This window comes from Syngnathus acus, chromosome 15, assembly GCF_901709675.1.
Source record: "Syngnathus acus chromosome 15, fSynAcu1.2, whole genome shotgun sequence".
NCBI classification, from domain to species: domain Eukaryota; kingdom Metazoa; phylum Chordata; class Actinopteri; order Syngnathiformes; family Syngnathidae; genus Syngnathus; species Syngnathus acus.
Window position 1 is genome coordinate 1021890 of NC_051100.1, and position 9734 is coordinate 1031623.

The 9734-nt window shown below is 40.9% G+C and overlaps 1 long non-coding RNA gene across 1 annotated transcript; it reads right to left on the minus strand.

Annotated features, from left to right (window-relative positions):
- Positions 1–6889: 6889 nt before the first annotated feature.
- LOC119134811 lies at positions 6890–7939 on the minus strand. The gene is made up of 2 exons (XR_005100402.1): positions 7807–7939; positions 6890–7450 (listed from the first exon to the last, which is right to left on the minus strand). It is a non-coding gene; the product is annotated as an uncharacterized LOC119134811 (long non-coding RNA).
- Positions 7940–9734: the final 1795 nt, after the last annotated feature.

Below are 9734 nucleotides of genomic sequence, written 5' to 3' on the forward strand. Positions count from 1 at the left end.
ATGTTTGGAATCGATCCTTCATGTTTACCCGTCCGTGTTGAATGCCGCAATAAAAAGCCCTGAGTTGACAGGATCTGTATAATTGCAGGCAGGTCACCTATGTACATCTGCAGATCAGCTCTTACGCATTTGAAATTTCTACAGTTGTATAAAAGATCAGCAGTGGTGCATTTGTGCTATAAATAAAAGGATGCGCGCAGTTTTAATCTTCCAGCGAAATGATTCAAACAGTATCCAAGTACAGTACACTGTCCCTCTCTGTCCTTCTCGTGTTTTAGCAAAAGAAGTATATCTGGCCGTCTACGACGACCACGTCCAAAACTCCTGTCAAATGATTCATGGTGTGCATTTCGAGGGCACAAAAGGTGGGAAAACTCTTCAAAGTAGCAATGGTGACATGAGTAACGTTTGCTTTATTATGACCTCATCAATCACTGAAACAGAACGACTCCGCTAGAAGTAGCTGAATTTATCCTCATCAGTGAAGAACGTTTGAATGGATTTCTTTGAGCTGTTGGTGTTCTGCCTTATGATCATTCCTCTGTGTGTTTCTTTCTCTTGAGGCATTCCTTCTCTTTATGATGTGAAATAATAAGTACATTAGACATTTTTGTTTGTTTTTTCCAACATTGGTTAATGCAAACGCTTGCAAATCCCTTTCATAGAAACCAGACTGGGTGTTACCATGGCGACACTAGCTTGTTTTGTATCCCAAACCATGGAAGAACTTTTCAAAGCAATTCATGTAACATGGTGAAACATATTATAAGAACGTAATATCGAAAAAAGGTGGAATTTGACTTGAAGACTTTCCATGATGGTGTTTGTTTCAACAGAGTGGGAGGGAACTTTATCATATGTCACCCAAATATTTGCTTGATGTCTAGTCCTTCGTCTGATGCTGCTGACTTTGAAGCAACACCTGCTATGTTTGTAGGCCCCTGGTATGTGGAGCTGAGATGACCTATAAGAAAGTGTCAAGATCATTTCTATACCTCCAACCTCAGCTAATTTGGGTCTTTGAGAGATCAAACGGCCGTAGTTCTGACTGTGCGTCTCGCTGAGGTCATTTATGCTGTGGGCTGTTTAGATGACACTCACTCCGGGACCTTTCTTCATATGCCAGTCGTTCCAGTGACATTACACTTTGCTTTCTGCCAGTTCATTTGCTTTCCCTCTTATCTGCCACATGAGAGGACCAGACAACCCCCTCCCATCAGGAGACAAATGAAAAGTGTCAGCGCTTTTTTTTTTTTTTTTCCAGGAAGACGCAAGCTTGGGAAATGGACTGGCATTTATCGCCCATCAGTTGATTGGTCAAGCTGAAAGGCTGCGAGCGAGTCTTCGGGCCGCTGAATACAATCTGATTTTGCCACACGCGCACACCTAGACAACAGGCTTCAATAGATGTATATGCGCAACCTTAACCTCTTCATTAATATCACGAATAAAAGTAGCAAATTGTTCCGTCTATTCTTGAACTCATTTTTATTCCAATCTACTAATGTCAGATTTGCCAGGATGTATTTTGTTGAATGGTCAACACAATTCTCTCAAGTCTTTACCCCGTATCTAGTTATCTTAATAACCTATGTAAATGCTAATTAGGCTTTTGTATTCGTCAGAAGGCTCACCGCGTGCACAATGCATTATTATTCCATAATGGGCAAATCGTATAAACAAATGGCAACAGTGTGAAACTGTCGATGAACCTCTTCCTGCCGTGTTGGATAGTGCAACCTAGTGCCATGTTGAACACTCCACCTTTTCAAATGTGGGCCTGTCTATGTCTGCTCGTGACATAACCTCAAGCACTTCATACATGGTTGCATTCCAATAGTTTGTCGTGCACGGTAGAAATCCCCAGCCGCAAACAAGTGTCACTACCGCGCTAGACGGTAAAGTGAAAGAAGAAGAAAAAAAAAGTGTAACCGTAACTTCATGTCGACAATAGATGAAGCACCTATTTACAAAAATGGTCATGCATCTTTCTGGCGCTTCACTCACTCTCATCCCAGTTCACCCATAAAACATAACAGACAAAGAGGCTCAAATGAACCACCAATATAGAAATGTTTATAAAACTGTGAGATCATAATAGTAATAATAAGAAGAATTCATCTATTGATTACACACCAAGAACAAGACAAATTCTTGTTCCAAAAACACAATAGTATTTCATCCCAATGCAGTGTTTACGTCAATGGGAACACATTAAAAAGGCATTTTGACTCAACTTCCATTATAAAAGGTCAAAAATGATCACAAGAGGACTGATTAATTTGTCATTGGCAATTTTCAGTTGTGACCATGCTGGTGATAGATTCTTGGCTGAAAACACACATGAGTTCAACATTACAGTGAGAGGGAAAGAGTGTCATTACGGTGATGTAGATGTGTTGCTATTTGAGCGGCGCCCGAGGTGAAGACTGTTATGAGCAGCTGGCCGCCTGTTGAGACCTTCAGCAAAACCTAGTCTGGATGCCCTTGATGCATGTCTTAGGCCGCAGACACGTCCAAAAAGTCACCAAGATTCAATTGCGCCCCCCTTAACCCGCCCTACTGCTGCATATAGGCTGAATATGTGTGCTCATGCTTCATTGATGTCAATGCAATGTACAAGTAAGCATATGGTGGGTGCACCTTGCACTAATGGAGTGAGGCTGGGGTCAAAAGGTTTGTACTTGAAAATTCATGGGTATTGAAATTTTTCACATCAAATTGTCAATTTTGCCAAAGGCTTAAAATGGGCCTTATTGTGGCCATAAGGTTGCACAATTGATCAAGAAGGTGGCGTCATAAGTGTGTGTGTGTGCATGAGTAGACTTCTTTACACACACACACCTTCAAGCTAGCTTGTATCGCAGCATCAGCAACGATCTACGTGGTGCAGATAGATAGATACTGTCCCTGTCAAATAAAAATTTAAAAAAGAGAAAATTGTTTCATCGAGTGTTCGCAGCTCACGCAATTCTTCACCGATTTTTAAATTGCAAGGTCACAAGTTTATCCATGAATCCCCTAATGAGGCAAGTTGTACAGTTGAGATGAAAGATAAATCATGTCAAGATGGCTGCTTGAAAACTAGCTGGGGTAAGGAATGCGGGGGCTCAGACTGCCCGGCCGGCCAGGCGCAGCTGTTTGCCCGAAGACGCGACAAGGCGGGGGGAAAGATTCTGCCAGCATACTGTGTCACCTCCAACCCAGCACCCAGCACCCCTCCCTCCCTCCCTCCCTCTGTGCCCACATGGGGACTGGACACATATGAGGTCTGATTATATGGCAATTACACAGCATGGCCCACTTTGATCACTTCATGTTGGATATGGTCATCCTACGAGTTTTTTTTGTTTTTTTTTAGGGCATTATTTGCTGGTATGTTTTCTTAAAAAAATTTGTTTACTTTCCATAATATTCAATTCCAAATACTATGTCAGACTCCATTACAGTTAGTTGAAACTGTTAGACATTTAGAAATATATTTCTACTCTTCAACATAAGAACGAACAAAACGTGACTTCCAAAAAAATAAGAGCAAGTATAATCTCCATGGCAGCTTTATGATGTATTTTTCCTTTGAATGCTGACTTAAATGTGTCATGTATAAATGGATGGATTGGAGAGTGAGCAGGTTCGTGAGTTGAAGAGAGCAGCTTGAAGGTTGATGAGGCAGTCAAGTGGACATCCTCTCCAACAGGAGTCACCAACCTTTTGAAAAATGAAAGCTACACTACTACTTGGCCAGTGATTAATGCAGACGTTACTTATAAAATAACAAATAATAAATAAATCAATAAAATATTCTTAATGTTGTCCTGGGCCAATCAAGTCATTTTCAACTGGGTGGAAAAGATCATTTTTGTTTTATTTTCTTCATTTTTAAAGGTGACCATTTAAGATGTTAATTTCGTAAGTGCATTTCTTTTTTTTTAAAGAAGGGATATAATATATTTAGAGAGGCTTTTTCAGATAACACCATGTTAGAGCTTAGAGAACATCTTGATTTTTCACCTGATTTGATATGAGCCTAATTTTGCAGGCCTGTAAACAGCCAGAGTTTGATTGCTGAACCGTGGGGATGCAAACAACCCGTAATTCCTTCTTCCTTTTCTCTGAACACTCAACAGAGGCTCCAACTTGCTCTGGAGCGAATACAGGAAGTGAACCAATTTGTTTTTGACTCACACTAAGTCGCTTTAGATGTGCTGCACTTGTGTGAGCAAAGATGCACAGAATTGCATGAACAGACATCAGCAACGCTTTTTTTCCGCTAATAAATTGAAATAAATGTGAGTGACAATCTTGTCATCCATACTTGATCATATTCAGAGTGGTTGTCTCTTGCCAGGGTTCGGCTATAATGAGCATTGTTTGGCCGACTCCTCGCTGGAGTTTATGTGTTGACAGTGATCCTCAAGCAGGGACATTCAGCCAGCCCATCCTCATGTGAATTCATGGGCCCGCCCGGACCAGTGTTAGTGACTCTTTCCTCTTGCTTCCAGCTCTCCTGGAGTGAGGCACTAAATGGGCCACAAGCAGCAGCCCCCAGGGGAGTGCTTACGCTCACCTGAATGACGACCTGAATCCAAATCCTGCCAATGTTTTATTGCAAAACGGATGTAACTGGCATTGTAATTGGGCATTTGAGGGGGGGGGGGGGGGGGGGGGGGGGGAGAGAAGGAGAGAAGCGAGGAAAGAGAGAAGAGAGAGATGAGAGAAATCAATAGCGCTATTTTGTTGGTGTGTAAGGTTACAAATAAATGAGAACAATAAAGGAAGTGAAAAGACTCTTATAAAGGAGAAAAAAACAAACTTTTTGGCATGGACTATATATTGTTAGTGCTTCAATTTGCTGACTTTTTCTATGTATAAACTAGGTCACTCATAACCTGAGGTTCCATTTTATCCTGCTTGAAACTTGAACATATGGTCAAGGTATGTGTCCCAACAAAATATACAGGTGAAAATATGCCATAACGCTAATAATCCCAAGGTTGTTGTTACAAATCTTTCCCTAATCCCCAGATTTGTGTGAGTCAACGTTTTCATTTCAACTCTGATATTAAAAGAGAATGAAGAGAGCATGCAAAACAATTTCTAAGTCCCCAAACTAAAAAAAAACATTCTAATTAATATCACCTACAAAGATACAGCCCTCTAACAAAAGAGTGCTATTTTTTCAATAACAATGCATGTCAGATGGTCCAACACTTCCATGTACACAGCTAAAACTAAACATATATGCAGCAAAATAATATTTGGTTACTAGCCTGCTGATAGAGGAGCCCAGGAAATTCCTGGCGCAATAATACACTGATGTAAACCAATATCAGCCTTCTCTCACAGTCAGCGAGCTCAAGTGATTGGCCAGCTCAGTGGCCTAGTGGTAGAGTGTCCTCCCTGAGACTGGAAGGTTGTGGGTTCAAACCCCGGCCGGGTCATACCAAAGACTATAAAAATGGGACCCATTGCCTCCCTGCTTGGCACTCAGCATTAAGGGTTGGAATTGGGGGGGTTAGATCACCAACTGATTCCCGAGCGCGGCACCGCTGCTGCTCACTGCTCCCCTCTCCCCCAGGGGATGGATTAAAATCACACGGGGATGGGTTAAATGCAGAGGACAAATTTCACCACACCCAGGTGTGTGTGTGACGATCATTGGGACTTTAATCTTTAATCTTTATTAGGGATTAATGTCTTCATTCTTCTTTTTCTCAACACCTATTTGCAATGTCAAATTGTTTTGTTGCCTTCGTCAAGGCTCACTTAGTGGCCCCTTCAGCTCACGTAGCTAATTATCTGCCTTGCCTGCTCTCTTGTGGCGTTTTGCAATTGATATTTCCTTGCAATTCTAAGTGCCAATCAGAATCCAAGTCTTTTGCTACTTTGTGTTCTTTGTTGTCTTGAATTGCTTCGACTTTTATTTGAAAGTTTCTAAAGTAAGAAAGAAAGAATTGACATCTCACCAGCTGCTCTAATGAGGAATTGCATGAGAGAAAAGAAATGGTCATAGATTATTGTGAGCAGTCTACATTGGTGGAGGTAGCATCCATTCCAAATCTCAATGGAGAATAATACTTTGAGAAATTCAAAAGGAGCTCAATAGAAGCCGGTTCTTGCCGAATCTCTCGACAGTAAATGAGTCTTAAATTGAAAGACTCATTCAAGGTCCTCACACATTTTCCCGACTTACTTATCCTTGGTCTGACTTGAAGCTGTCAATACTGGAATCACACTCCTCTTTGTCCTGCACATAGAATCAGCATCTTTTAAAAACACCTTCAGTCGGATCGTACTTCTCAGATGTAGTAATGACTTCTGAGGAAAGGAGCACAACATTTTACGAAAATAGGCCTAGCATTAGCGTGTCACGGAGTGGAATGGAGCAGGGCGACCAAATGCAGCTTTGACCTGGGAAAAGGGAATTGGAATGGAGCATGAAGGGAAACAGAGAGCAACAGGCAAATTAATAACATGACCGACAGACAGGTATGGCAAACAGAAAACAACCGAGTGAAAAACAGAAAGGCAGTAACAACGACAGACAAGAAATAACCCGACAGGAGGGACACGCAGACAGGACTTAAATACACCGCAGCTAACGAGAGGTAGGTGAGGGTGATCACTACACTGATTGTGAGGTGACACAGGAGGGGAAGGGAGGGGCGAGCACACAGACAAAAATGATGACCAAATGTACACACAAAGGACCGACCGGGGACGAGTCGTGACATAGCCACCTTTTTTGCAGAGTCTTTCAGGCCTGCGCTGGCTGTGTGAAACGTTCATCAAATTATAAAAAGTCTTCTGTTACATAATACGCTTTTGGGACTGATATAGGTTTACCTTGAACTCCAGCCACATTGCATGAATGGAGATGGAGCACAAGTCAGAGATGATTTTTTTCGTCATTTAGGACATAATACAACCATGAGATGGATTCGATATATTGTGCTGTTGATTATAAAAGCCTTGTGATGAAAATGTCATGTTGGCCTACATTTGAACTGTTGGGAAAAAATGAGCCCGAGCCAAATGTAAACTAACCTGCTAACCTGTACACTGTTGTGTCGGGGTCAGCAACTTATTGTAATAATAGGAGGGATACAAAAGCTGCAATAGTTTGAAAGCAGAGAACAACGCCAGCCAAATCTACATCCCCTCCTTTGTCATTCATCTGACTTTAAGACTCTCACGCCTTCACTTGGCTCCCTCGACAGCAGACATCAACAGCGTCCCTGAAAAAGGCCTCTAAGAACCAAAAAAATGCTCAATATTTACAGGGAAAGGGAGGCAATTCAACTGGCGCCAGCTTCTGAGACCTTGGCGCTGCGTCGGAGGCTGCAGTGCCCTGGCGATGATGACCTTTGCGTGTCAAAGCAATCAATCAACCTGACCCTGTGGGTGCTCCAACTCTCCCAAACTGCCAGTCCGTACCCTTGATGGCAGCCTAACAGGAGACATTACATTAATCTCCGTGCTGACACTTATTACGCCGGTGTCACATACACCGAGCAGAAGTTCAAACCTTCAACATGCTTAACTTTCATTTGATTTCAACACAGTTAACATTCGAAGGTAACCCTGCCTGTATTTCATCTTTAATTCAAGCGAAGGGCCATTCAATAAGGCCAGTTATCAAGCATTTATAGGCTTTGTGCAAACACTGTGACTCACCAAAAGGACACAGACATCATTTGTTAGAAATCATTGACAAATGAACTTTCAGAATACTCTCAACTGTGATTTTTTCCCCAAAGCATTAGCATTTTAGTAAAAGGTTAATGTTTCATGATTGGCACATACTGTATTTCATTCCATTCATCTAGCCATTTGCTTTGCTGCTTGTCCTCATTGGGATCATGGGTGACTCCAGCGAGAAGCAGGACGCATTCGAGACCGGTCCACAGAAAGGGTTCAACCAACGAGTGCCGACTTGACCATTCTGCAAAGACAGTTGATGAATTTCCAAATTTGCAAGTCTATCCTTACAATTGCAAGGCACACTCATGCATGGCATGCAGCAGGGTAATGACGCAAAAGAAAACATCCAACTCACATTTCTTTGAACTGACCACCATCTTTCATCTTTGCAGTGGGCCACGGACATGAAAAAATAATATGGCATTTTTATTCTGTGGAGACATGAAAACAACACAGCGGAGAAATATTCAAGCTAGGCGCCCTTAACTTGTAGTATGCGTGTTAGGTTAGGTTAAAGGACATTTTAGGTTCGTTGAAATTAATCTCACATGAATCAATATCCTATGTAGCCTGCATATATACGTATATATAAAGATGGGGGGGGAGGCTGCAAGGCTGCATATCAGTGCTTAACTTAATGAATGTTGCCATCTAGTGGTTGTAAACGTTGAAGTGAATGAGTACCAGTAATATGGATTACTACTAGATTTAGATTCAGAAAAAAACACATGTAAGCATGAATGAAACACTCATCCTGAAAGACCCAGATATCCTTCATTAGCTAACATTACCAATTTATTGAATGTTTCTGGGTGGTTAGGGTTAATTAAAAAATTAAACATTAAAAAGTTATTTAATGTTTCTGGATGGAGAAAAGTCATTAAATTGGCTCCGGTAATTGGACAATGTTTCTTTCAGTTTTGTCTATGAAGGCAGGAAGTGCTCCTATACACATTTTTAAATGCGTCGCTCATAACTAACTAGTTGATGGACTTTTGTTTCCTAAAACTTTTTTTCGGAAATAGGTCTTCAAAAATGTCACAAACATGCTTAAAATGATTTATTAAAGAAATTGGTCTCATGTAATATTTCAATTTTCTGAAAACTGAATGCTAGTTTTTCATTATATGTTAGATGAAATAATCAGAATTACGCCCAGTTAAAGTTTGAAATATTTCAATCTATAAAAATATCTTATTTAAATATTGATTTAGAATTTTGCATACAAACAATACATTCTTATTATAGCGTTTGTTTGACCGGCAAGCAGATTTCACTGTCACGATTTAGAGTGTCACCACAGGGTGGCGCCAACTACCTGTTTTCCAAGCGCATTCGCTGTTCAGTGCGTGTGAGGCTTCTTTTAATTTCCACCATGCACCCACCCACCCACACATCTTTTCAGCGCTTTGCGCCATTGATTAAACTTTGACAAATAATTATTGCATCCCTGTTTTCACCTGAAAACACAAACGTTTTTTTTATGTGTGTATTTTCATCTTCAGGCCGTTAAGTGTGTCATTTGTAATGAGATGTGAGACATTGAAAGGAAGAAATGAAAGAAATCAGGAATTGAGATAGCCGAGCTGGTGTCTTCTTGTGTGCAAACATCTGCTTATCTTGCCCCGTGAGAGCTTTTTCCTTGCCATCTGTGCCCAGATTGCAGGCCGATAATCTTATCGTTTCCATCTTTATTAACCCTTTCCCATTCGATGGATAGACAAAGGCCTCTGGTGGAGGGAGCCATTATTACAAATAACAATAGATTTTAATGGCATAAATCAGACCCTCTTATTTGCCCGCATCGCGGCCGAGCAACAGGTTCAGATTGTTATTTAATTGTGATCATAAACTGTTTAATGTTGATAGTACCGTCGTTTTATAGTTAGCAAACCAAAATGCACGTGTGAGTTTATTTACAGTACGTAGCATTTATGTAAGACACACACACGCCTACACGCACACACACACACACATATATATATATATATATAATTTTAAAATGATTATTCTATTAAAATATGCTATTG